Genomic DNA, 27,194 nt, shown 5'->3' with positions numbered 1-27,194 from the left:
CCTATCTCCCCCATCTCCCTGAGACAGCTGCAGAGAAGGCTCATTCACAACCATTTTTCATATGGGCACTTACAATCACTACCTCACTGTTTCTTCCCAGGCCTTTGTTCTTTACCAAATGGCAAAACACAAGAGTCAGTGAAGAAATGTAAAACTTGGTTTCTGGTGAGGACTGCCTCATTCTGATTGCTTTTCCATTTATGTTCGACAGATGTCTTTTTTTCTCTTCTATTAAAAAAACCCACAGAATTTTAATTGTACAAAATTTCCAGGTAAAAATCTTAAACCCATTATTGTTGCAGATGAAGCTTATGTAACTTACTTGAAACATGGCATAGTTTGTGCGGTTATGAATGAAAAACACAATCTCTATTTCAGACATGCCTAAATATGCTAGCCTGCCAATCAAACTAAAAGCATCCCAAAGGCACTATTGCACAAGAAGAGAGATGAGGAAAGGCACAGATAATAACCTGCCTCCTGTGAAGCAAAAAATTACTAAGAGCAAGGTTTGTTTGCTGTACCAGAAATATGTGAAAGCAGTGTTTGTCAGACTTTTATAGACTTTGCTCTCTGGGGAAAAGAAAAAAAAAAATACAACAGATCTATATTACTGAATAATTAGCAGGGATAACAGTTTCACTTCATTATGTGTCATACACAATAATTATCCTTGCATCTTCAGTAAGATAGTCCTTGGGCTTATGTATTTTAAAAGGCCATCTGCTGCTGAACTTAAATAAGTGCCCTTAACTGTGGAGCAGTTACAGCTCTTCAGTATTTGTGAAACAGGAGTAATAGCCACCTATCACATGGAAAAAAAAAGTTGGCCAAGAGATAAAAGCACTCCCCATATTTCTGCACACAGTTTGGAAACCAGCACATATCACAGAAATAAAGACAGTGTTAAACAGGCATTTACAATATCAATTTAAAACTTCACCAGTTGAGAATTAATAGATTCCAACATGATTCAGATATGATCTAGCCTACTTCTAAATAAAACAATAGTAACAAGGTTTTGGACATGCTTATTTAAGAGCTTCAAAATAAATGTAAATATAAAATTAGGAAACTACATTCTGATAATATAGCTCAACATATTCAAATAAGTTTTCTGTGAAACAAAATGCAAATATGTATTTTATAATTCATGGGTTGTACTTTTTTTTCCCCCAAACATTAGTTATAACAGCTCTAACTTAAGGTTCATGCTCTTAGTCCATTAATAGAAGAGAGTGCAAATTAATGAGGTTTGTGTACTTCAATTGGGACTTAAAAGGACGAAGTTTCTCACCATCTTTTATATCCAAACATTTTATAGACAATCTTATTTGAGAAAGACAGCAAGGCTCCTCTGTACCTTCATGCTTTCTGCTGGCTAGTGCGGGTTGAGCAAAGCAGAATAGCTTTGGCACCATCCCACGTCACATCTTCTTCCTTAAAAGTCTCCCTCACTCATTCAAAACCTTGATCTTCAGTGCTGTTGTTAAGTAACTAAGAGGAATTTAGCCTGAGCAGAAACAAACTTTCAAGGTTACCAAAGTTCTAAAAACACATCCTTTATCTCAACCATTGAATCAAAACTAAACCAAACAAACTCTTCTATTATAAAGCTTTAACTGCTACTAGGAAGAAGGTTGGAGTAAAGAATCAACTGATTTACTCGGTATTTTGAAACTGTGTGCACCACCATACATTTTTACCTCAATAATGCACTTGTATAAAGATTTATACCCATTAAGAATGACACCTACAGGATATACCATTCTAAAAACAACAATAGCATGAGAATAACAAAAACCAGCAGTCAAGTATTGTAGCATTTCCACCAGAAATAGATATCTAACAAACAAACAAAAAAAAGTCTAAATCATACCACCACAGATCAAGGATAACCTGTTTCCTTCTGTTGACTTACAAAACCAAGATCACCAAAAGAACAAAGAAGAACCAGTGCTCTATTTCAGATCAGAGAGTGTTTTGCTTCTTTTGCACATGTGGAACAGGCAGTGCAAGAGTCATTCACAGGTACATTTTACTTCTCTTTCTCCATTTTGGATGTGTGCACAGGCATGCAGACATATACACCCCATTCACTCACTGCCCTCCTGTCTGGCAAAGAGTTCCCCGCTCCCCAGTCCAGGAGCATTACTCTTGGCTTATGTCTTCTTAGTAGAAGACTCTACCCAAGAAATTCTTACCACTTATCTACAATGCTGAGACTGTCTTGACAAGACAACAGCACATCAAGACTTAGCAGTAGTGGAAAAAAACAAAAGGCTTGAGACAATTGTAGAATTGCAATACACTTTGCAGCTATCACAAATACCCTAAACACCACCCAGCCCTTCTTCTCCCTTCCCACAAAGTGATTAGTATTTCTTGTTGCAGTCATGATTATCAGCTACAGGATTTTTAAACAGCTCATACTTTCAAGAGTAAAATAGGTACATGGCTGCTTTTTGCTGAAACCAAAAGTATTTTCAAGTTAACATACTTCTAAGATGTATGGGCAAAAAGAAAATAAAAGACCATCTAATATTTTGGAGTATGAAAAGAGCAGCATATTTGTGTTTGACAACTTTTTTATGCCTCACAACTGGACAAAAACAGTATCTAGTGTTGATTATTGAAACAAAGATACTTTAAAAACTGGCGATGAACTTAAACACAGAAAAGTCAGGATTCTAGACCTTGCCAATCTGATGGGACAAGTGGTCAATAACCTTGCAGGCATCAGACTTGACTTTAGATGAAAACCAGACTAGGAGAGCGGGAGTAAGTCCAGGCACAGGCTTTGTCTCTTTTGTACTGAAAGTGACAGCTGAAAAGAGTCTCTATCAGCTGAGCAGCTCAGTGACAGTTCTGTACAAAAAGAGGCTCACTTGGCAAGTTTTTCATTTTTCTCATATATCACTCAACCACAAAAGATAGCACGAAATTTCAGACACATCTTTATTGTTCTGTTAGGGGCACAAGGTTAAGGCATTCAGACTAGTTACTCACTTGTGAACTGCTATACAAATAGGTCATCATTTTGTCATAAATTGCTCCCAATATAATAATGGAAATGTAGACTTGAAATATGGAAAGAAATACAAAGGAACCTTGGGTTTTGCTTAATATAGAGTCCAAATTTTCAAACATTCTACTCAAAATATCAATGATCACAAAATACAGATCTGCACTCCCATCTGTACTAGTCAAAGAGCAGCCAGGAAAGAGCTGAAGGGGATTCTTTTTATATAAGAAAAAAATACACTATCTAATTTCATCTTGTACAGAGCATAATATCTAAACACGAAACTTGAAGTGTTTGGGGTTTTTTTTTTTAGATTAACAATTCTTCTAATATAACAAAAAAATTGAGAGCATTTTGTACATATGGAGGGTATTCTTAATAAGTATTTTCATATTCCACATGTGTGCTCATTCACTTGGTCTTCTCACTCTCCATTTAAGAGCGTCATGAAGGCAACAAATATCCACTTTTTATACAATGTATATAAATACGGATAGCTAAACAAAAGAGGACCTATTCCACAGCACATCAGTTTCTGGAGAGAAACTGCTGTTAGTATATTAACTTCCCATAAAACATAACCTTACACCTTGTTACCTCTTAAATGTGAACATTATTGATCTTTCTTATAAGATAATGGCATATTTATTAACTTACTTTCTCCATGTGCTAGTAGTTTGTAAGTTTTAAAAATGTCTCATCTTTGGTTATAAAAATATTGTTAAAACATACCAGTGGCTCTGGTAATCACATAGAAGAGAGAAAAAAAAAAAAAAAGAAAATGAAGGAACAAGGAATCTCTGTCAAGGATATCTGGGTTATGATTAAATTTATGAATAACCTCCAGAGTTTACATACTGCCTGTATGTGCCAGGCAAGATGTTAAAACAAGAAAACAAGAAACCCCCCACACCTGATTCTACCGAAGACAAAATCTGTCAAATTATTTGAAATATTGATGACATACAGACCTCAAGAGGCTTTCATCACCATCATACCTGAATGTCAGATTACTTATTTATTTTAATATTTCATCCATGTGATAAAGGGTGCTAAACCTGTGGGTATCAAACAGAAAAATGCCAAGATTTGTATCCTGAGAAGTGTTTAGGCATTTAAAATCCATTGAATAAACAAACAAAAAGACCCCCATTATCTTTGTGAACCATCTTTGGAACCTCTTGCAATTATTCACTCTAAGTGATGAGACAGAAAACCATTGAAAGTCTAACTGGCTTCAAAGGACAAAATATTCTCCATAAATTTAAAAAAACCAACATACTACCATATATTCCTTTATTGAAAGGACATGCTATCACAGGAAAAAGAATTTTAAAACAAAAGAGAAAAAAACCCCAAACAAACACACACCAACACTCTGAGATCTCCTCCGTTACATCCTCTAAAAGTTCCATCAAACTCAAAGCTGGAAAAATAATTTGCCAGTGGTCAAGGTGCAATCTGTGTCACCGGCCTGCTCGGGGACTGCGAACACGTCCTCCTGACACCAGCAAATGTGACGCCCCCCAGGCAGGAGCCACATCTGAGCACACATTTCCCAGCAGAAGGTACTGGGGAGCTGACAGCCAGCTGTCCATCACCAGGACATACATGCTGCCTCCAGCCTCTGGAGAGACAACACCAAAACACCCAGGGCTTAACTGAGTTATGCTGTTGTACCGCTGGCCCACGCTTTTGAAACAAGAAGTGATTTTTTGTTCCACAAGTGGGTAATGGCAAGTCAGCAGAGGGGTGTGGGAGACAGAGCAGAGCACGAGTGAAAGGCATGGAAAGTTCTACTGTAGAACGAAAGACTGTATGTGGGAGGAGGAATGTATTAGAGTAGAAATTATGTTATTACAGTTTAAGAAAAAAATGAGTTATAAACAATTTTTTTCATTTATTGCCAAAAAGGTTGAAGGCCATGAACGTTTTATTGGAAGATCAGGTTTTAGGTTTCATAACGTCTCATAACTGCAAGGTTTTACTGTGGTCAGCTCAGCTATGAACATTTTCATATTATTGCTATAAATCAGCTGGGCTAGTGGCAATTAGTTGCAATTTTGTTATAGCATATCCACAAGTCCCTAAGATCTTCTCTCCAAAAGGCTTAGAACAGTAGTTTCTGTCAGTTTAGTCCCAAGTAACCCCATTAGGATTTGAATCGACTTCATCAGTTTTCGGGGTGAGAGTAGAAACAAACCAAAAACCAGAGGATTATGGTTAAATAAAACAATTTGAAAGCAAGATAAAACATGTGCGTGCCAATATTCCCACTTCAAAGAAGAGGTGAAGAAAACAGCTTCCTGGGGAACGAACAGAAAGCAGAGCTCTGACTGACAGCTGTTTCCTTAAAAGTCATCTATGGCTGACCAGAGGGACACGCTTCAACCCCACACCTTGTACTCAAGTGTGCTCCATCTTTCCTCATTCTTCACCTACAGTTTCAGCCTCTCTCTACCTCCTCCAGCACTCTATGAGCCAAGGAAAAAATAAATCACTTCTATTTGAAGGCTGCTTTTAATTATTTCCATAACAATTAAGATCAGGAGCAGTATAGTGAGGATAGTCTCCCACTTCTACACCCTTCTGCTGTGAATTTTAAAATACCTGAAGAAATTGTCTTGCCATTTGTGCTCTTCTCTTATTCAGCAGCATGAGGAAGAAAATTACAATTTAAAGAAAAGCAAGTTCAACTGAAATGATTCTTCCAGTCCTTTAAAAAGTGTTTATCCATTTTACTTCACACTATGGGAGCTTCAAACTATTGCGGAAACAGTACTTTGAAAACAGAATTTTATCCTAGTGTAAAAACTGGTTTATGATTACTTTGTCTTCTCATTGTTCACACACACAACACAAAAAAACCCCACAAACCAAGCCTAAGCATAAAACCTTTCACTAAAATATCCCATCTTCTCTATCAGCATTTATTTTCTCAGAGATACTTTTCTCCAAAATGCTTAATGTACCCTGATCTCCTTCACAGGAGCAACAATTCAGATGTACAGGCAGAAAAAGCCAGCAGCACAAAAAAAAAAAAACCACACTATTGGAAGTAATAGCAATTAAAGGCTAAGGCTTTATGTGAGAAAACACAATTACAAACATGCTAATGGTTTCCAAGATTGCTAGTACTGCACCAGGGATTTTGAGTACATTTTTTTTTTCCTATATTCAGCACATCTTACTGGTCAGTTCCATTTAAAACAGAACATGTAAGATGTTCTGCTTTATTTGTTTTTAAGTTGCCACAGGCTTTTTATATTAGGAAAACTGAAATCAAAGGAAACAATTTTATTTAACACTGAAATGGTATCTTCTACGTACATGTTTTTCCTGCTGCATTACAAATATGGGACTTGCTATACCAGACCATTACTCTACAAAGTTAATCAGTTTGTCCTAGGAGTGCATCACAGCCAATGAGTCGGGGTGTCACAACCCACACCATTAGCACAGCACTGCATGATGTTGAGCTGTATCAAGGACCGGGACAGGAGTTCCTTTCTCATCCCAGCAGAAGTTCCAGAGAACAAACTAAAAATGAGATCTTAATCAAGTTGTTATCCATGGTTACCTGTGTTGGTGAGCATGAAAATACACCACTCTCAGTCAACCTTGAGTATTTGATTTTGATCCTTCAGGAACAAACTTAGATAACAAACCACCACCAATAAAGACTTCTGCTGCCACTTTGGCCATTAGTCCTTGGGCAATGTGGTGCCACATCCTACTCCATTTCCAAACACACAACATGAATTGCTTTGAGATATTCAACAATTAGCATAAAAACCTCTCTTGGCACAAACTGTTTTCAAAGGGCTCAACTCTTTGGCTTCTCAGTTTGAATCTACCATTTAATTTTTACCTGCATGTTTAGATAAACACAGATAGGAATAGTTTGCCACTATAAAGCTTATTCAGATGTTAACAGCAAAAATTAACAGTTCTTTGTCTCATTTTGTCATATTGCAGTCTGCATAGTAGCTGGGAAATCACAGAGCCTCAAACTACAGCTCCTGACAGCCTCTGCGTGAGTTTGGCTTTATGCTACTGGTGAAGCCCCTATATAAAGCATTTTTATAATACTCAACGGAATTTTTCCCTTAAGGCTCTGTCCTTTCCCATAGTAGCAAACACAGAGACCTCAAAGCTATCAGTTTATGGACACACTACAAAGGATTATTTATATTGTCACTTCCACTTCAAGCCAGTTTAAAGAGATGCTCACAAGAACAAAGTTAGCAGAGTGCAAAAACTTAAAACTATGTAACTTTAAGAACACGGAAGAAAAACCCAATCAAACATATAATTCTGATTTGAACCTATATATTTTTCTAACTGCACTTAAAATAGTTATCTTTGGAATTTCAAATAATGACCTAGCTTCTTTATTTAAATAATATTTAATTAAAATTTTGTTCCACATCATTCAAGTCAATTTCATATGTTCTATTAATTTCGGAACATGAGATGAACATGAAATATAGTTTAAATGAAAAAAAAACCAAACCTGAAAACAGTAAAAAGCAAAATATACAATTCTGTGTGTTTATTTTGGTGTATGTAACCAAAACACTGGTATGTGATCAGATCTGTGAGTCAAACTACTACAGCAAGCAAAAAGTATAAAAAAAAAGAAACAGTGAAAAAAGTAACCCTTACGAGACAATCTGTGTTCTTTCCATTAATAATTTAAATGACACACATACTGACTTCATGAGGGAAAAAGGCAAGATAGATGAGGGAACAGCTCAAGGAATGCATATTTTTTCCACCTCAAGATGAACCTTAAAAAAAAAAAAAAAAAAAGCTAACACAACACAAAAAAACCCCAAAGAACTAACTAGGTGCTGCTGATGTAACACTTTTAAACCTCCAGTACAACAGTTCTCAATCACATTTCCTTAGTAGTGTGGGAGGTTTAACGGGGATTGTTCTGTTTAAGTAGCCTTACCATTGAGTAGCCACATCTCAGCTTACTCAATTTTAGTGAGCTGGTCAAAATGAAGACAATACTTTTATTAATTCTATTCAAGTCATAACAAGAAAAAAAAACAAACCAAAAATTTCCTGAATGCTTAGAAATGTTTCCTCCAAAAACTTCATTTCCTTTTGCTATTTGCTTTCTTGTCACATGTTCATTCAAAATTTTTGCAAAGCATGTCACCTTCAGCCGTGTTGGTTTTAACTTCTATTTCTCAATTACTCAGTCACACAGTATTCGGAATTAGAAATACAGTTTATGCTGAGGTCAACATTTTATTTGGGCCAGTTTCATTGCAAAGGAATATAATTGACATTCTCTGAAACTGCTCCATTGGGTAAACAAAATATTGGTAAGTGGAAGATCAGGAGATTAATTTTAAAAGCTTAGTCCTGCTCTGAAAATAAAATGTCAATGAACAGACTTTTTAAACCTACTAATGAATGGAAATCATGAGTAACTGACTTAAGAATCCGAGTCAAAAGCTTTAGAAAAAAATAAAACTCCTTGCTCCCTGTAATATAATCTTTTAGCATAATTTACCATTTTCTGGATGTCCACAGAGTTTTATTGACTTGTTTGGAATGATTTTGTTCTGAAAGTTTTAGAAGGCACACTTATAAGAAGCAACAACTCTACCTCATTTGTGTGCTGGCCAGCTGCAGAACTTGGTTTGACATAAGTTCCAAGAAGGTCTGTTTTGTCCTGTATATTCCATTTGCAATTGTGCCAGCCTTGATAAAATCCAGAGGTTTGTTGGACTGAATGAAAAAGCACAGTTCAGAGGAAGGATGCTCACATTTCACGGCTATGAAAATTCTAGGCAAACCATTCGAATTTTCAGGTGAAACACATGCTAGGTTTCTTAGATGAAGCCTAAGATCAACCTTGTAATCAGTCTTGCCTCAGATTTTCAATAATGACCTTGACACAAAGTGGAAGTTTCTTATGAAATCTGAATACCACATAAAGTTGAGAAGCACTGGCACTGCAGAGGAAGGTAAAAATATAACCAAGAAAAAACAAATTAAGCTTTGAGGAACAATTTCATTCTGTTGTTATTTTATGTTTGAAGTCACCCTCTCAAGAACTACAGTGTAAAATTGTGATCGGTCTGGTAGCTCATCAGCAGAAAACATCAGAAAGAGAATAACCATGACATTGTACTCAACACAAAGACACAACTACACAATATTTCCGATAAGGACAAAGTGTTAATGCCATTTTATTTACCACAGACAAACCTGTGTAGAATGCTGCTTAAATTCTTACTAGCCATAACAAAAACACACCAACAGGACAAGTGTAGAGAAGGGTCTTCTGTTCCCTAGCCACGGTACTGTGCAAAAGGAAGCTAATGTTTGTCTTGTTTAAAGACTGGCTAAAAGTTGGCCAGATTAACCTCTGAAAAACGAGGTCTGATAGAGCAAGTTGTCTATAAGTATCAGGAAGAAAGAAAAAGTATTTAGGTTGAACATCATACTGGTAAAAATCAAACAAATGGGCTGCAACCTCAGCATGTGCTTCAGATCAAAGGCAGCAGAAAGTTCTAGTCCTCAGTAAATCGAGTCCCTGGACCAGCCTTCCAGTACCAGATGAGAGAAAACAAAATAAAAACAAAGTAACAGCAGCCCATCAGTAAACCAAAACTGAGTGCAACAGATTTATGAAAGACATGAAAGATGCAGTTGTTTCTATAGCAACTGGACTGGAAAGGATACCAGTAGTTCAGTTCAGGGCAAAGGAGGTTTCAGGCTATGGCTGCCAATCCGCCTGTACCCATCATCAGCCTTAATTCAACAATTTTGATTTTATTAAAGTGACGGATCTCCAAAGTTTTAACTCATTTTGTTGAAAATACGACTCGAATGTCAGACTGAGCTTCTCCATGTCCTCTCACCTTTAACAAAAAAAATCTTCAAAAGCTGTCATAACCTTCTCTGCCAACTGACAAGCACTATCTATCAGGGTTACTTAAATTTTAAGGAATTTTACCCTAAAGGAAATTCTTTCCATTCCCTTTCCTGTTTGTTATGCTTAACTCAGCATGCATTTATAACCTCTTTCATGCTGAAGCTGAATGTCATACAAAGCCCTGAATTTTTAAACACTTCATAAAATGGATTATAAAAACAAAAACAAGGATCTGAAGGTCTGCTTCATGCTTTCATAAACATAGAAATACTTAAAAGTGTAATTACTGTGAAGTTGGATGAGCAAGAACAGGAATCATCTCAGTCTTCTGAGGTTCTGCTGCCTCTTGTTTACGGTTAACGAAGCTAAGAGGTTCAGACTGAACATAAAAAGGTGGAAACAGCAGCTGTTTTCAGAGCTGAATCACTTTAATTTGGATTTATAAATAATTGGACAAATCATAACAGTTTGATTTTTTTTTTCCCAGCCACATGGATAACTCTAGTGTAGATCATAGAATCATAGAATAGTTTGGGTTGGAAAGGACCTTCAAAGGTCATCTAGTCCAACGCCCCTGCAATGTGCAGGGACATCTTCAATTAGATCAGGTTGCTCAGAGCTCCATCCAGCCTGGCCTGGAATGTCTCCAGGGATGGGGCATCCACCACCTATCTGGGCAACCTGGGCCAGTGTTTCACCACCCTCCTTGTAAAAAAAAAAAATTTCTTTCTCATGTCCAACCTGAATCTCCCCTCCTTTAGTTTGAAACCATCACCCTTGTCCTGTCACAATAGGCCTTGCTAAAAAGTCTGTCCCCATCTTTCTGATGAGCTCCTTTTAATAAAAAGTTTCACAGTACTAAAATTAGTAGTCAGAGCAAAAGAACTAAATACAAATATAGGTTTGACTGGCTGAGAGCCATCTTCAAACTCAAATGCATGATCTTTAACAGTAAAACAGTCTTTTGGAAGAGATCCAACTGAATCACTCAATACAAGTTCACACATGCTTTAGAATTCAGTGACAAGGTGAGCATAGTACATCTGAAGTCAAACCTGAAAGGATGCTATTTTCTTTAAGTGCTTGTTCTTCTATTAAGTACTGTACTTATAAAATATTTTATTGCCAATAATTTATTTTGGAATACTTGTGCCTTATTTGTTTAAACCAGTTAACAAGTACATAATACTCTATTTCTTCGTCTTGTAAAAAAAAAAAAAAAAAAATCAAACAGGAAAGGGAATGGAAAAAAAAATCTCAACCAACATTTTGAGCCTGATGATCCAGCCAGTTCTCCCATCCAAACCAGAATGTTGCAACTCGGTTATACAGGTGCTGTGAAAACCATGCTAAAAGCCTGGATAAACTCAAGGTAGGTAATGGGCAAACTGTCATAAGCAATATTAAATGTAATCTGATGGCATTTACAGTTTCAGCAGTATACAGGAAGGTCCCAGGACTATCAATAAGCATACAAAAGATACTCAGGAACTTCACATAAGACCATACTAATTACTGCTTATGCAAAGAAAAGAAAAAAAAAAGAACTAGATTTCTTCATATTGGGGAAGAAAACATAAGACTAAGGAAAAATACGTTTATGCATAAACCAGAAAGGTTTTAAGTTTCAGAATCTGTAACTATATTACATGAAAATAAAAACTAATGTCACCACCCAAGCCAGGAAACAAAATCATTATCCCCCTTATACATGAACAATGAAAGGGAAAAGACGTCACGCTATCACAAACAAAGCAATACAAAGAGTTACATAAACTAAAGTTAAACTTATTTATCACTTCAATTGACTAGTATTTCACATACAGCTGCAACAGCTATGTTGACCTCTGCTTAGGGGATTTAATGTTTATCAAGTTTTCACCCAGTGACCTACAGGTGACTGGGAGTCTGGACAGCACTTGCTGAGAGTCCCTGAAGAATGATTTGTCTGATTTGTTTTTTCAACCTTGTAACCTGTTGTTAAGTCACAGAGAGGACTATCCAACATATTTGAGATGTCTCTTATTATTACTTTTCCCCACAGTGATTTCTGTAGCTGCCACAAAGAATTCATATAATTGTACTGAGAGATGTGGCTGAGACAGCTGGTGTGGAAAAAAGTGGTTCATGAGAATCTCTAACTTGCAAGTTTAAAAACTTCTGACCTACAGGCATACTGGATGTTGTAAAATGAGTGAACAGGAACATTGACACTGTGGGGTACAGTCTACATAAGAAAGAGAAAAACATTACCATTAAGTATCTATTTTCCCAGCAGAAATGACTATTACTACACATATATGTAAATATTCTATTTTAACACTTGGCCACAATATTTTCATAGGCACAAAGCAAGGCAGATGTTCAATTAACTATTTGTGAATACAAAGACAGTCTGTATGCACATTACCAGGCACAAAGGTACACTCAATACATTTATGGTATTAATATAATCTTCTATATTTAACAGTACTTAAAAAATGCAGCAGTAAAATTCAAAGTAAAACCAAAACACTTTACCAAATGCAGTATCCACTTGCTGTAGATCAGTATGATGGAAAGAATGGTCAGCTATTTTTAAGAGTTATTTTCTAAGGAAACAAGCCTTATGCAATCACACAGCGTAACATTTCCTTCTGCCTCGAGATTTTTTGAGCCTGTCGTTTATCTGAAATTTTGCTGAGTCAAAAGATAAAGTTTCAAGGGTAATTATGCTCATAGAAACTTTAATTATGCTCACAGAAACTTCATTTTAAAAGTTACACAACCACAGGAAAAAAAAAAAGCACAAAGCATCCCAAGTGTGAGAGAAATACTGACATGAGCAAAATTATCAAATCTGAGAATCTCACAGCCTAATGAAGTACTACTTGCCTTTCACTCAGAAATCACCACCAAAAATAATGATTTTCAGGGGTCCAGGATAAGAGACCAACAGAAGCTCAAAATCCTGGAAAACCTTCTGCTCTAACACTGAAAACCTCATCTCATGTAGAAAACATTGTTGGAGCTCAATTTCTATTTGATAGCCTGGGGTTTTTTCGGTGTAGCAGTGTAAGCTGTACAGTTCTTGACAAACTCAGATCATCTCATCTATCCTGTTTCCTTCCTGTAGCAAACTGGTCAAATTCTACATGGGAAGAGAAGTGGAAATAAGCAAACCTCTTCTCACATCATTATGGATTATAATGATCCCTGTATTCACCCCACCTTGTCTCACCAGCTTTAAAAATAATCATTTGAAATGGTTTCCTATGCAAACAAAGCTGTTCAATTCAAAACAATGTACAAATACACTACAAAAGTTGGTCAGTGAGAGGGCAACAAGCAGCAGAGAATCTGAAGGGGCAAGACAGCCACCTCCCACCTCTGAGTACTTGCCCAATCTCAAAAAACCGGCAGCCAGGTAAAGGAGAAGACATTTTGAGCACTGACAGGTTTATCCCAGTAGCTCCTAATTCTGTCTGCCAACTTTCACAACTGAATGCAGATGTCTATGTACCTCTGCAACATTATGAATGAACTGTTGTTTCAGCTGTCTGGAAAGAGAATCTGAAATAGGTTACTGTTTTGATACAGGATTTTAACTACCTGGACATCACTTATTGACTACTACAGCTCAACCCAGGTCAAAGAATTCGAAAATCAAACTAAAGGATATCTTTATGTTAGCAATATAAAGTATATTATGGAAGTGTCAAAACAAGTCCCATGCATTAGCATATATTATATTTTTTTTTAAAATCCTCAAAGTTATTTGAAAGTTTTCTTCATATAATTCTCCCTGATGAATGTCCGAACAAGTTTCCCACCCCTGAACAGGCCAACCATCTAAAAGCTATGTCAGCTGAAATTATTCAATCTTTTGCATATAATGACTGCAGGCAGAAAAGCTCCTTTCCTTTTTAGTCATTTATCTTGCTATATGTAATAACGGTCATTCTTTTTCTCATTTACCATGTAACAAGAACAGGAGGTTTTCAAAGTGCCAACACTAAAACATTATTGCATGGCTTATCACTGAACATCAACTTCATACAATGTTTTTGTTGAAGCACAAACTAAACCTAACAGAAATCCCCAGTGATTTCACTTGTTAGCTCCAGTGTCAGACTGGAACACACTGACATAATATAGCTTCAACTAATTCCCATCTTGTCTCAACTCATATCATAGGTTCCATACTGTCAAGCACAAAACATTGTTCTGTGAGCCTCAGACTGAAAAGAACAGAGGAGTAATGACAATACTGCTGAGAAAATAGGCCATGGGTTTGCAAATACAATGGGTTGTTTTGCATTAGTCCAATGAACAAAATTATTCTCACACTGGGTTTGCATTCATCATCAATTAGAATTTTTACATGACAAACCCAGAGCATCCTGCTGAACCCAAATCACAGCTGGCAATCCTGCAGCCCAACGTGGCACGGCAGCTGCTCTCTTTGAAACTGCTCCCTCCATTGCTATAGAGAAAAACCACCAGGAACAATAATAATAAGCTGTTGTCCTGACAACCCTACAAAGCAAACCCAAACCCAAGGCTCGCTTTACTACAGCAGACCAGCAAGGATAACCTGACCACCGTAAACTGCTCCTGATTCTTCAAGAGCAGCTGGCCACTGCAATAAACAAGACCAGCACAGCAAAATACATATGCTTGCCTACACACCATATATGATATGCACATTATGCATGAGAATGTATGCATATACACAGCCACACTTCCCACACACACACGCTTTGTGTCACATTAATATAGGAATGAGATTTCATGCTAAAACATGTCAGGTATTCTTCTTCAGTGCTGAGAGGCTAAAAAATACTTGAGTGTTCTTTTCCTTGAATGTGCTTTAGGTACCTAGAAGTAGGAAATATTTAGTTTTGAACAGAAAGCCACAAGTGAAAACAACCAGAGAAGAGTGAGATTAATTAACTTGTAACCCTCAGGTGAAAAAAAAAAAAAAAAAAAAAAGAGGAAAAACAAAATAACAGACTTAAATTTCATATCTTTCACAAATGCCTTCACCGTAAAATATAGGAGACAGAAATGCTTTTGCAGTGACAGTTTTGCTAACTATGCATTAATTGTAAGATTGCTTTTTACTTCCCCATGTGAAAGGGGAAAAAAAAAAAACAGTAAAAGTATTTTAACAGCACATGCATTTGTAACACCTACAGAAAGCTTTATTCAGTCCTTACTCACCTTAACTGCTATTTCATTCTCACAACTTCACAATTCATGAAATTTGACTGAAGTGAATGTAGAAATCCCACATGAAATACAATGTGACCCAGAATCTCCTTTTCCTCTCATATATTTATGGAACAAACAAGTGTCAGGAAAAAAAAAAAAATCAGAATAAAATTACGAAGGTGTTCAAGAGCATATACATTATTAAAAACAAAAAACAAAAACAAACGCACAAACAAAAAAAAAAAACACCCACACAAAAAAACCCCGAATTTATTCCAACTGAATTAAGCTGCCATAGTACTTCTAGTGTTCTCAGAGTACCTTTCCTTATAAATATTAAGTACTATAATGTTTTGTTTATGTAATCCGTAAAATAGTCCTGTAATACCAACACAGATTGTATCGGTTTAAAATAAAGGTTGGTGAACCAAAAGGGAAACGGAAGGGCAAACTGTTGAGTTGTATAAGAGCTTGGAATCTCTATTATGTGTCCTCTAACACAAATCCCATTAAATCATTTTCATATAACTTAAGTCTTAGAGGTCATATGGTGAAATACCTACAATTCAAAAACCTACCTAAAAGATGAGGTAGCAGGCAGGCATTATCACAATCCCCAGCCACTGTGCCAGAGAGAATTTGAGCAGTGCCGGGAGAGGGGAAGGAAGGAATGGCAAATAATAGAGCAGGAGTATGCAAGTATCTGCAGAGCTGGATGCCACTTTGCAAGATCCAGGACAACAAATGAAGACATTATGTAAGAAAAGATTCAAAGTCAATGGCAAAACTCCAAGTCCTGTGCTCAGAATTTCATTTGAGCTGCTGAGGGGGAAGGGATACATGACAACTTCAGCTGCTGTCACAGCCCAGCTACTACGGGACTATCTATTTACTACTTTTTCTCCTTCTAGATTCCCTTACTGCCCAAACAGCTGTGGTATCTTTCTAGAATACATCTTTCAGCTTTAAAAAAAATGACAAAAAAGTACAGGTTATTTCCTAAGGAACAAAGAATCCCCTGTTAACAGCAACTAAAACAAATGCCTTCTCCATTTCAAATATTCACTTTTCTTTAAATGTTTTACAAGCATCAGATCAAATAAAGCTGTTGCTTGCAGATCCAAAAAGATGTGACAGCAGCTGCTTACATTTATTACATGTTCCAATGATTATCTCCATAAGGATTCAAGACATTTTTTTAAACAAAACCTTTAATTATGTATGAACTGATCACTATTTAAGAAATTCCAGAAAACCAGAAGAATCCACTTATAAATCATGAGTAGCTAACTGCTGATGTAATTACACTTTCATGATCCAAACAAGAGCCTACATATCTTCTAGTAAGAACTATGGTGCAAAATAATCACAATGACATTCCTGCCTACTGCTGCGCTGTCTCTAGCTAAAACCAAGAAGAGTATCACCAATTATAATAATCCTTCTCAATCTTCAGTTCATTCAATTATGCCTGAAAATGGCTTTAAATCTGGGGTCAGTGCTTTACTACAAAGGAAGCCTAGGTCTCTTTCATTTACTTCTGTCAGGATAAATCAGATGTTTAACATTAGGTTTGCCCTTTCACAATAGACTAAAAAAAAATAAAACAGCTATTCATGTGAAGCCCTGGCAATTCTTAAAAATCTAACCAGTCATATGGCACCATCACAGAATGTCATAAGGAATTCACATTATTCTTAATGCAACCTATGTAAAAAAAATCTTTATAAAATTAAAAAAAAAAAAAAAAAAAGAGTTTTCAAACTACCAAATACAAATTCTGTAGTCAGAGATATGCATCATAATAGTCCTCATGACTTCTTACTGGATTTGTGGATTTGGTAGGCAGTCTTCACAGTGTTTCCTCAAAATAATTCAGGTAGAAAAAGACTGTGAGGAACAGCCATACCCTAAACATCCTGAACTCTTCAGATGCATAAGAGGAAGGAAGTTCCCTTAAAAATAGATAAACTGAATTTTGTCTTAACTTTGCAAGATGTAATATTTCAAAGAATTGGATACAAATTATGTTACCTAACATAGCAAAAAAATTCTACTCAGTACAATATTGCAATGCATAAAACAAAAGCCATCTCCTTTGATTTCACTTATTCACAAGCCAGCTTGCCCAAATGTTTTAGAATTGCAAAGCAAAAATTGCATGGAAAGAAAAAAGAGCATTCATCAAACCATGATTTCATTTCAAGCTGTCAATACAGCTACTGTTGGTAATCTTGGATGACTAACGTGAGAAACTAGATAACCCAACGCCCCACCCTCTTTCCACAATCTGTAATTTATCTTATATTTTCATAATAATCTAGCATTTCTCACTCAATATTACCAAACCAGATCAGTCATCAGTAAAAGGTACAAACCTATTGAAAATATTTTAACATCCAACCACCTAAATAAAATCTTAATCCAAGGCAAGGGGAAAATATTTACTTTCTCCTGCAGTTTGAACAGCTGATCTGCACATAAAAAGCTTAGGTACAATGCCCAACTACTATGTTCAACACAAAGCCGAAAGTGAAAAAACGAACTGCCTTGGTTCACTTGTAAAGGTCAAACAGCAAAAGAAAGGGATGGTTTTGCCTGTTTGACCACTGCTTTGCTTAGTTCCTCATTTAACTCCCTTCTTTTGCAAGTATTTCACAATGCACTTGAGTAATGGTAAGTCAGTAAATGTCTAGAAAAAAAAAAACAAAACAACCACATATTATCTTTCTTTCAGGAACACAGAACAGAAACCTTTAAAAATACTCTGATTTGCACATTAAGCAAATACCAGCTACAAAGAATTGAGGGTTTGTCTCAAGTTCCAGGTTGCACATTATGCCCTTGGCATATGTGAATGACATGATCTTTAATCGATCCAATACGACTGGTGGAACAATCTAGCATCCTTATAAGTAAGTATTCCTCCTTGTTACATCTAAGTGCTGCACAACCTGGTAAGGTAACCCACTGGGCATGCAAAACCAAGACAATACATTCAGAAACCTCCTTGAAATCTGGTTTTATATGAAGGGTACATAAATTATAAATCAACTGTTGTGGAGCCTAAGTGATGTCTAAATATCCACAATGTATTATAGCTCTTAAAGATTTAAACATTTTTGCATTATTAATAAAAAGATATTTCTAAGATCAAATTTAAGATTGAAGTATTTCAAAGCTACTGCCAAAGAAGCAAATGGGTGGCAAGTAACACATTCCATTGACAACAGGCACCATTTCAGAAAAACACATGAAATAGATGTAATAAGTCATCAGGCCTAGGTATTCCTATATCCAGCAGGCTGTGATGCACTACGTTTCTGAACTCCAAAATGTTCCAGTCTAAGATAGTTAGGGTACAGGATCCATGAAAAAAAAAAAAAAAATAGCTGAACAAACAATACTAGTGCACTACAGTCCTTTTTAAAACAGGCCTAGCAAACTAAGTAGTAACTGAGAGACCGAATTATTGTGGATTTTTTCTCATTTTCAAACATCACACCTTATGTAGCTGCCTTCCTTTAAAGCAACCTAAATATTTTGCAAAGCTATCTTCCAACTAAACAAACTTCCTACAGATATTGGTAGTACACGTATACAATAATGTCTATAAGCATTGAGATGATCTGATCAAAACAATTATGTCAGCTAGTAAGCAAACTTCAAATTCTGCTCTGGTCTAATCAGTGCAGAACTGATCGAGAAGGCAGTTTACTATTCATGTGAAGGGAAAAAAACCCAGACAAATACAGAAATAGTAGGCTGCAAAGACAGATCACATGCTTTCCTTCTCTGTTGGATATCTGATATAAGAAAGCCATCTAGTGTTAACTTCTAGAAGTGAAAACTGCGCACAAAAGAGCTCGGGAAAATTTACATGTGCAATTCTCTTTAACTTTGCATGTCCTCTGCATCATAAAAACTAAAACTCGTTTCCTCTAAAAAAGACAGGCTGAAAGCAAATATTCAGACTACTAACTTGTTAAAACAACCCAGCAGCAAGTCCTAAGCTAGTTTACTGACCTACTTGGTGAACGTTAATAGCCACCTCTGAAATTTGTCAACTTCAGAGTCGTCTTTGTCAAGACTGCGTAATGCTACTTCCACATTCACACGGACATACACCCCCTCGGCAAAACGCTGCGGAGCACCACAGAAGAGGTACAGACCCAGAAGAATAAAACCTAAAGCGAAGTTGATCTCAACTGACCGTCATTTAACGAATCAGATCCTAAGTTTGGAGAACGGACCATTGAACGCTGCTATACGGTAGGGTGTTACGAGAAAACAAAGAGTGCAAACGGATAAATCTGGCGCCTCGTCTACGAGAAGTAAATAAATAGCATTGAAGTCATTTAAAGAAACTACACGGGCTAAAGAATCTTCCCCTCTGCTACCCCAAAAGCCTGGCGGCCCCCACCGCACCATCTCCGCTCTGAAATCCAGCTCTACCCCAGAGACGACCTATCCAAGCAAACTTACTCGCAATTACCAGCATTCTTTAAGCGGGCTTCGGACACGGAAACAGCGTGATCGGGCGCAGAGCTCTTGCAGCCGGTAGCAGAACCGCCCCAAAGGTTACCGGCCACTCCATCTACACTCCCCCACCCCGCGGCCCACGGACACTCCATTTACACCTCCCCCGCCCCACGGACACTCCATTTAAACCTCCCAGCCCCACGGACACCGGGGTTTTGTTTCTGCAGCGGACCACAACGCTATTGACATAGGCGACGCGCGGCAGCGAGCCACCCCTCTTCGGCGTGGCGGGGACGGTGCGGCGGCGGGGACGAGGACGGGGTGCCGGTGGAGAAGGGGGGCCCGCGGCTCCTCGCCATTTCCCCGCCGCAGCCCGCAGCCCTCCCGAGGACCCCGGAGAAGCCGAGACTTTCACCACTATGGGACCAAGGGAACTCCCAACGGCACCTGAGGAGGGGAGAGAAGAACGGTCTCTCCCCACCACCCCGCTCCCCAAACTGCTCCCGAGCTCTTCCCGGGAAGGAAAGTGCTCGTCCGCCCGCGTTCCCCCGGGCACCCCGCCCGCCACCCCGGGGCACGGACACGGCAAGCGCCGCTCCTTACCTGGTACTGCCGCTGCTGCTGCCTGCGCTCCGGCTGCTCCCGCCGCGGGACCCCCATGGCCCCTCCACGCACACAGGCTAGGTTCCGCTCCGTTCCCTTCCGTTCCGCTCCGTTCCCCCGTCGCTCCCAGCCAGCGGCGCCCGCTTCTCCCGCGGGGCGCCAGAGCCCCCTCCGCTCCTCTCGTCCCGCTGCCGCCCGCTCTGCCGGGCGCTGGGTCTCGAGTGCGGCTCCACCGCCGGACAGGGCGGAGAGGCGGAGGGAGGGGCGGGAGCAGCGCCACCACACACCCCCTCTGCTCAAGCCCCACCCCTCCTGCCGGCCCCGCCCCTCCTGCCGGCCCCGCCTTCCATTGGCTTCGCCGGCTCGGCCCCGGGGGAACGCCAACTCCGCATTGGCCACTCTCGCTGTCGCGCAACCAAAAAAACAGGCCCCGCCCCTCGGCGTGCCCACAGCCTCCTTTCCCCCTCCCCCCCCCACCCCTTACCCATCGCGGCGACGTCCCGAGAGCGGATCCCGGGGCTTAGCGGGGCGCCTGGGGCCGGGCTGCGAGTTTGTGAACGGAAGGCAGCAACAGGTGGGGTGGATGGACGGAGGAAGGGCAGGGCACAGGGCCCCGGCAACGAGCTGGTGAGCGCGGGCTGCCGCCCGGTCCCTTGCCCGGATCGGGCCCCCCAGCCGAGCCCCAGCGCAGCGCCGAGGCCGAGCGGTGCCAGTGCAGCGTGGCGCCACGGCCCCTGCCCCGCACGGCCCCTCGCCCCCGCTTTCAAGACCCTGGACAACGCCGCCTGGCCGCGCCAGGCCTCTCAGCGCTGGGCCCCGCGCCCCTGCCCCGCCGCCGTTACCGCAAACCGCCGCTGCCGCCCGCCCTAGGGCTCCTGCGTCCCCCCCGGCTCCTTCTGACGGGAGTCCCGGGGATGGCGAGCAGCGGGGTGGCCGGGCCCCTGTGCCGTCCTGCCGGGCTCTGCATTGTCTGAGCGAACGCCCTTCTGAGACCGTTCCCGGCCTGCAGCAGGGAGCGACACTTGGGCGGTGTTCCCATCTCACCGCGCCTGTTGTTCTTACCTACAGCTTCAAAGCAGAGACACCTATAGCGAAGGAACAGATGGCAGTGCAGTCCTCGGAAAAGCCCTGTGTGCTCTGCCTTCTGCATACCGCTCCTAAATTGTAAGCGATGAGGAGCAGCGGTGCTTTCCCTCCGTGTTGTACAGCCCTGAACGTGTTTAGTTTGCCTGCCAAATAAGCCATGGCTAGGTATCTGCATTTCCTCCACCTCCTCCACACGTTCTGGTAAGCAAACCAAAGTCTGGTTTTGGAATTAGAATTTCCCTATTTCTACTCTACAGGCCAGTTCTACAAGGGACCATATCTGCAATCATAGGACCCACTTCTACATTGAGGTTGCAAAATAGAAGATGTTATCATGACTGATGTGGCTGCTCCCATCTGCTATGCCAAATTATGAGGCCCGCAACATAATTGGAATAAAGTCTACTCCTACAGAACCCTACAGAAACAACACAGGATTTTTTTTTTTCCCCTATTCCTCTCTCACTTGCTTTCCCCTCCACCTGTGCCCACCTCTCATGGGTATGTAACTTTCTGGTTGTACCTGTTTGCTCAGGTCTGGGGAGCAGACTGCCATGTTGACATTTACAAGTATTTCGCTGCCTTGTAAACTTCTCCTCACTGTCTTCCCTTTGCTGGAAACAAAGCAGAAGGCTTTAGTGGAAAGAAACTGCACATATATGCCACAAATCCTAAACACGCAAGGCAGGCCAAATTTTAGGTTATTGTGCTTAACTGCTTTTTTACTATACATTTTAAATCCAGAAATACAGTCCACAATCCTAAATGTAAGCATAGGTTCATGCAGTCCTATTAAAACAAAGTTTAAGGTGTTAACATTTACTCTAAAAGCACTGGCAAACCTCATATTCATTAGTTAATATTTGGATGCATTCCTGAGTGTTACAGTTTTGGTTAGAATTACATTTTTGAATGTTATATTTTCTACACAAAATCACTAGTCCAGTTAGGCAGTAAACTGTCCTTGCGCTGAAGTAAGACCACAGGAATAATATTATTATTGTCTTGACAAGGAGCTTCAGAAAAAAACACTGCAAGTGAAAGGAACAGTGTATTTTTCCACTTCAACTGTGTTCTAAACCATGTCCTTACTGGAAGGTTCATTCCCTTAAAAACTAGCCCAGAAAATGTCAACGGAAAGACAGAGAATCAGGAGAGGTGTAAGTGCACACAGGGTATGGTAGGCAGTACTCATCTCTGATCTCTGTGCCGGCCAAGTTCTCATTACTGGAGTGCTCTGGCCGTTGATTTCAATGAGTCCTTTTCCCTTTGAGGACATGCTGCCTCTCTGGAGTTCAGACTCCTTGCAGCGATTGCTCAGTTTTCTCTCCTTGCTATCATTCATGTTGTACCCTGCATCTCTTGCTCTGAAAGAAAACTAGATGACCAGAATAGTTGCTCTCTGGACTCTCTCAGGGCCTTCTTTAGTGAGAGTCCTCCCCGGTCCTTCCTGATTTCTCTTCTCTTTTTTGATCTTCCGGGCAAACTCTCACCCCCTCTATGTCATGCTATGTATTTTTGTCCTTCTGCTCAGGTTTGAAAGCATCTTTCTGCACCCTGTCATTAACAGCCCTCACCTGACAAAAGAGCGTTAATACTGAGCAATGCACACTGCTCTGCATCGAGCGCTGGTTTCGGCAGTGCCCGTTCGAGGCCAGGCGGCCCGAGCAGAGCCTGACCAGCTGCCTGTTCTCTGCAAGCCCTGCCCGGTCACGCTGCTGCGCAGGGCGGGTTCGCTGGGTACCCCACGGCCCGGCCCGGTTTCCCCCTCGGGCAGCAGGGGAAGGCGAGGGGCGGCACCAGCACCCGGGGCCGCGCTCCCGCCGCTGCCGCCGCCAGGTGTCCCCGGGCCGCCGGGGCCGGTGTCGGTGCCGGTGTCCGGCTCAGCGCGGGGGCTGCCCGCGCACTCCGGCTTGCTGACCTTGCCCGTGTAACCACTAACCTGCCTCTGCTGCGGCTCATTTTCTGCTGCTTGCATCGTCAGTGTAGCGAAATGGTTCTGTAATAAGCTTGGTTACGTTTCATGTGCAACCTTCGGAAGCTGGTAGGGTACTATATAACAGGTAACAGAGCTGTCGTATTTTGTATGCTAAGAACAATATTTGCATTTAGTTACCGGGTTTTCCTTCAAAGGCTCATTTTATAAAGCACTTTGGATGCAAATCAGCTTTCGCCAAGAATATTTCGGTGTTTCACCTACTATTTTAAAGAACACTATGCTTAGAAAAAACTGCCTGAAGTTATCTGTACATCATGGCATTTCCTTATCCTCTGAAAAAATGTCAGTCAATCCCTAGAGACTGCAGTGGTGAGATTAACTCCTTCTTGCACACAGGGTGAATTGACCTCACTGCAAACTGCACCCCTAGCCTGTGTAAGAGGGCTTGGTTTGGACACAAGAAAAACTTAGACATTCTGCTGTGTGGTGCTTCTGAAGCTGACGTCCACCATTAAAGAACAGACTAACTATGACACTGCCCGTGAATAAAAGAATATTTCTCAGCTGACAGAATGTACTTCATGACGGAACTGTGATATCTTACTTAACAGGTCGAAACATTTACAGCCAACAAGCTAAATGTTGTTTAGGTTGCATTCCCAAAATTATATATTACCTGCATCTTGACAAGATCCAGCACACTGATATGTATTAGGGTTTTGCTGTTAGGAAAGTCTGGAGGCTTGCTGTGATCACTGCTTTTCTTCTTTCTCTTTTTGTTGGTTTGTTTTTTTTCCTTCCTCTCACTCCTCCAGTATCATTCCTTTTGGCTTCCAGGCTACCATCTGTGTACCCTCAGGGAGTCAACACGAGAAGAACAAGGGCCAGAAACCAGAACACAGGTGAAAAGAGGTAAACAAGAGCTTTTTGCAAAAATAAAGGGCTGTTGAAGCCTCAAAAGCACAAGAGCAAATGGGGTAAGAGGAATTCCTGATAAAATACTGATAAACACAAAAATGTTATTGAAAAGGGTAGGGAGAAAAGAAGAAATTGATTCTGCCTTCAGCTTCCAGGATGCATGTATTTCACTTGAATTGACCAGTGAACGACACTCAATTTGCCGCAGATTTGGGATAAGTCACAGTAGGACAGTCCAGCCTTTGACAATATGGACCCAGAAGGTATCATAACTGTTCAGCTATGGGCCAGATACTATACAAGCAGAAGGCAGGCAGAAGACATCCCACAGGCCACAGCTTGGATAGCTCTGATTAAGAGGCGTTCCAAATTTTTCCTGCAGCATCCTTTCTTTGCTTCTCCCCTTCGTATTTAATTTCAAAGTACCCAGCTCAGCCACATTTGAAGCCAGTCTTCAGACACTACAACACAGGAAGTTGTTCCAACATCTCCTACAGACTGTTTGTTGCCAGTGATGTAAAGACAACTCCAACAACAAAGGTGGACTTTTCCATTCATTGTTGGGGAAGCGAGTTAAAGTGGGATTCTTGGAAGTGGTGCAGGAGGTGAAGAAAACATCCGGTAGCCACATGATGAGGCACGTTTTGCTGACACAAGGCACTCATGAATAGGCAAGCTGAAGAAAGTTTAGGTTTGTTTCCTCAGCCTTGGGCACAAGCCTAGAATCCAGGTGAAGTAAGCACTGAGCACAAGATCTCACCACTGCATGAGGATGTCATCTCACTTGCAAATCTTTTTGCTGATGTAGCTCGGTATTTCCTGATGCAGTTAATGAGGTGAGGTGCTCTATAAGGGAATTCTGGCCAGGTCTTTGGAGCAACCTCAGCTCCCTCTGCTCATAGCTGAGGAAAGCTGTGAGTAGTAGCAGGGAGGCAGCTGCTGGCTTTGCACACTCCCTGTACATCACCATACCATCCGCAGGCTGGTGTGAAGGTCAGCACTGCAGGCAAATCCCCAGACGTCATGTTTCCGTAGATCCAGCAGCCCCGGAGCCACACACACATAGCCTGGGGACACAAGAGCTCTTATTCCAGTAACCACAACTGTTTGGCAGCTCCTCGTATCTCAGAGTAGGCTGAGGGTGGATTTTGCTCTTCTAACCCCAAGCTGCCCTTTCATTTGGATATTATGTGGGTGAAACCATGTATTCACAATCTGGAAAATGCCTATTTCATGTGTTGCTCTTAAAGCACAAGCACAGTTTACTGCAATACTAATATTTCATCCCATGGCTTCCCTAAACTATGAGCAATTCGCTGAAACAAAACATCCTCTGTGTCCTCTGAAACCGGGTTTGAAAGCCCATATGGAGGAAAATACTATTGGTTTTAATTAGCAATATCCTTCACATGAATCCCCTATTAACCAAAGGAGCATACTATATTTCATCTCACTTCCTCTAGTTTACTTACTACTGCCTCTCTTCTCTGTGGTTTACCAGCAGGAAACCACTGGAGGGGACATATCCAGATAAGATTAAACAACATAATATTATCATCTTTACTATAACCAGGCTGACAGTTTTCCTGCTAGATGCCGAAATGAGATTCACAGACGTTTTGGCTTTCATTCACTGTGGAAAGAAGCCATTCTTTTAATTACATAGTATTTCACTAATTCCCCAACTATTTAACTTGTGACAGGCCTTTTTTTTTCCCCTCCCCACCCACACTGAATTGCACTTCAGACAATAAGCAAGGTTCACCCTAATTAAACGTAACATGAAGCAGAATCTGGGTGTCCTGGCTGTGGACACATCTCCAATGGTAAGACAAGGCAACTGTAGTCTGTCCTTTGCTGAGGAGCTCTTGGAAAGCCACCAAACAGCTTCCTTCCAGTGGAAGGAGTATGCCTGGCTTTATACATTTCTACCACAGGTTTCCCCTGAGAGTCTGTCAACAGACACAAAGCCTTAAGAGGACATATGTAAAAGAAGAGAGGCAGACAGAAGCAGGAAAAGGGTGAATTTCTCTTGTACAGTGCTGACCAAACTGTACTGTGGATATTCCCAGACTGAAGTCTCAATGTGTTGTCATGCTGGGTAACATACAACTGCCCTGCAGCACTGTGGGTTGACTTGCACAAACCCTGTGAAATTTGCACCCATCATATACACCACTTTTACTGGGACTGGGGCAATGACAGCAAATATCTAACATGGATGTTCAATTTCTACTTGCAAAAAAATGTCCCATTGTCTTCTGTGGCATCTGTACTCTGCTGCACTTCTGGCAGAGTGCTGCTACACTCTTTATCAGAAACCTTCCGTGACTTGAAAATGCATTTCTAATCCCTGAGCTCATGGGTGTCAAACTCATCTTCACCAGGGGCGATATCAGCCTCGCGGTTGCCTTCAAAGGGCCAAATGTAATTTTAGGACCGTATAAATGTAAGGGTAGAGTCCTAAAATTACATTCGGCCCTTTGAAGGCAATGGCGAGGCTGATGTGGCCCCTGGTGAAAATGAGTTTGACACCCCTGCCTTAGCTGCTTCACAGGTACTGAGGCTGCATTCATTCCCCAGGAATTTCTCCTGCCAGGTAACAGGAAGTTCACCCAGTAAGGGAATCTCCTCACTGTAAATAGGTTGCAACATCTGATTCTGCTGGGGAGGGAAAAGGACTGGACTAACTTGGCATGATGAGGCATGTAAATGAAGTCAGCCTGGGAGAAAAGACAGGCTGGCTGCTTCAGCACATCTCCTGGGCAACTTCTGCTGGCAGGTCTCCTAATGTCTGCATCTTCAGTTAGGCAAACTGATAATATGCACCAAAATTCCATTATAATTATCTCTGAGTTCGGTTTTTAATACATCCACGGGTTTGGGGTTTTTTTGTTTGGTTGGTTGGTTTTATTTTGCTATTAGTTCCACGAGCATGTTTTCTGGGACTGACATTTTTCAGACTTGGTTTCAGCACATGACAAGTTGGGGGTATTTGAAAGATGAAAGAAAATGAGCAGAGCTACAAAAGCATGTAAAGA

The 27,194-nt window shown here is 40.6% G+C and overlaps 1 protein-coding gene and 1 long non-coding RNA gene across 3 annotated transcripts in view; one reads left to right on the top strand and one right to left on the bottom strand.

Annotated features, from left to right (window-relative positions):
* The window catches only part of SIPA1L2 (signal induced proliferation associated 1 like 2), a 139,005-nt gene extending 118,773 nt beyond the window's left edge, over nt 1-20,232 (bottom strand). The window contains exon 1 of one of the 2 annotated variants that reach the window (XM_082049602.1): nt 20,211-20,232. The gene's annotated coding sequence lies outside the window, so the exon portion shown is untranslated. The remainder of the gene's footprint in view (nt 1-20,210) is intronic. The other variant, XM_082049604.1, reaches the window with a different exon arrangement.
* A 451-nt stretch (nt 20,233-20,683) lies between these two features.
* On the top strand, nt 20,684-21,709 carry LOC309437794. Its single transcript, XR_014183626.1, has 3 exons — nt 20,684-20,784; nt 21,279-21,461; nt 21,554-21,709. It is a non-coding gene; the product is annotated as an uncharacterized lncRNA (long non-coding RNA).
* Nucleotides 21,710-27,194: the final 5,485 nt, after the last annotated feature.

This window comes from Streptopelia decaocto, assembly GCF_964273445.1.
Source record: "Streptopelia decaocto genome assembly, chromosome: 3".
Lineage (NCBI taxonomy): Eukaryota > Metazoa > Chordata > Aves > Columbiformes > Columbidae > Streptopelia > Streptopelia decaocto.
This window is presented reverse-complemented; position numbering and strand designations above follow the sequence as displayed.